The sequence below is a fragment of the Triticum aestivum genome, chromosome 1B (genome assembly GCF_018294505.1).
Source record: "Triticum aestivum cultivar Chinese Spring chromosome 1B, IWGSC CS RefSeq v2.1, whole genome shotgun sequence".
Lineage (NCBI taxonomy): Eukaryota > Viridiplantae > Streptophyta > Magnoliopsida > Poales > Poaceae > Triticum > Triticum aestivum.
Genome location: NC_057795.1, coordinates 17,307,274 through 17,309,376, shown reverse-complemented (window position 1 = coordinate 17,309,376; position 2,103 = coordinate 17,307,274). Strand labels below are relative to the sequence as shown.

Here is a 2,103-nt window from a genome sequence, read left to right as displayed (position 1 = left end):
TCATTCTCTAAAAGAAATCATGTGCTTGATCAGTCAGTTATGTATGTATATGTGCCAATCTGTGAAGTTCCATCCAGGGTACATTAAGACAAGCCTAATTAAATCTGTGTATATGTCAATGCCATGCATGTAATTTCCGAGCAATCCCAAGTTCACAACTCAATTTTAATCACCAATTCTGGACAGCGAAATACCTTTCCTCTAAAAAGTTTAATCACTAATTCACTACCAAGAAAATATCCAAAAAAAAACAGAGATGTGTACCTAAGGAAACGACCGAGCATCTAATGATGCTTCGTGTGCTTGCGCGTGAGGTCTCATCTCACATCCTGAGATGGATCTTCCTGCCGAACCAGACGTCCAGTGCTACCGGCGACGTCCTCACCTGGTGGTCTGCTCTTCAGCATGGCATCCCTCCCAAGCTGAGAAAAGGTGTCAACTGGTTGATCCTCCGCTCGCTACGATGCATGTGCTTGAGAGAAGCACAAGGGTGTTAGTTCAAGAACACCTCTCTGCTTCATACATCAGTAGTCGATAAAATTCACCAGCGAGCATTGCCTTGAGTAGCGGAAGGTGGGGAAAATTAGTCTTAAGCGAGTATAGTTACTTAGTGTTGCGATGACGGAATGGGAAGTTTGGGCTGCCGTTTATGTGGTGGTTATTTGTATATGATTCTTACTTCCTATCTTAATATATGGGTACACTTGTCTCATGCATTTCTCAAAGAAAAAAAAGATGTGTATATCATGTTTCTTATATGTCGGCAAAGGGTTTGAGCAAAAGGTTAAGCCTCATCAACAATAATGTTGATAGGCACGGGGTCACACTAAAACTAATTCTCATCTCAGAAGTTTGTCCAAAGCACGAAATAATCCATTTAAGATATCTCATGGGGCTCGAGTTCTTCTCTAAGTAGATTAAGGTGTGGTTAGTATATTCATTCTAATGCCATCATTAGGTCTAAGTTGTTGAAATAATCCAGCAACATGCCCACAGTATGCATATTTCATGAGCATTTTAGTAAACACATGAACAACAAGCCCACATCTCATAAATTAAAAATAACTGGTCAAGTCCATTTACCAATAAGTACATCGACACACGCCATTGGTCAGCGTGTATTTATTCATCCATCATTATTGAAACAACTTATTCATCAGCATGCATAAGTGCATCCATTTTGTCTCTCGCTCGCAAAGCTTGCTAACCAATGGAAGGGGAGGTCGCTACAGTGTCGACGATGATGCGGACACGGTTGGTCCTGAAGTCGAGGGTCATCGCCAAGCCAGCAGGAAGGACATCGATGTCGGCGTCAGGCATGTCCTTAAGGATGATCTCCTTGGCCTCCTCGATTGACTTTCCCACTACCTCAGGCCATGACGTCTTCTTCTCCTCTCCGGCGGGGGCTTTTGGGGCGACGCAGCTCATCCTCGATTCCGTGAGCTGCAAACAATTGATCAAAATAGTTCAATTCAGACTACAAATACAATAACAGTTGGCCCAAATAGTTCACCAAATCATCTTTCTTTTATTGGTTCAGACTACGGATCAAAATAACATAATGCTGGTCATATAGCTTTTTTCGAAAAGGAGGATAACCCCGGCCTCTCCACGCGGACGATGCATACAGAGAAACTTATTGACAGAAAGCATATGGGAATGGAAAATATGGAATACATACCCAACACTACTCACCAGCTAAATGAACCTCGAGCTCACTCTGAACTTGACCGGTATGAGTATTTGCATAACGCTAGGCCTATCTATAGGGAAGATCTATCACTAGAGAAGATGGGGATAGGATGCTCCCACATGCATGAGACAAGCACGAGAGAAGATAAGATGCTCTCACACATGCAGGCGTGGAGCACGACTACTTATTTTATTGTGCTAACTAGCCTCATTTGCAGAGAAGATGCTCTGCACATGCGTGCATGCACCGTGTGGTACACGACGTGGCTCCTAAATTGGACACACTTGATTTCGTAATGGACAACACGTGGGGCTGCTAAAGAAGACGACAACGTGCCCGTGATTCAAGGGTCGATGGACTTGTAACTCGGTGTAGATCATGTCGGCTACTTGCGTACTCCCTCGTCAAGG

The 2,103-nt window shown here is 43.6% G+C and overlaps 1 long non-coding RNA gene across 2 annotated transcripts; it reads right to left on the bottom strand.

Moving 5' to 3' along the window:
* Positions 1–1,029: 1,029 nt before the first annotated feature.
* On the bottom strand, positions 1,030–1,893 carry LOC123104001 (uncharacterized). 2 transcript variants are annotated; one of them, XR_006450073.1, is made up of 2 exons: positions 1,682–1,893; positions 1,030–1,443 (listed from the first exon to the last, which is right to left on the bottom strand). It is a non-coding gene; the product is annotated as an uncharacterized lncRNA (long non-coding RNA). The 2 variants fall into 2 exon arrangements; XR_006450074.1 differs by having other exon boundaries at positions 1,696–1,893.
* Between the last annotated feature and the right edge of the window lie 210 nt (positions 1,894–2,103).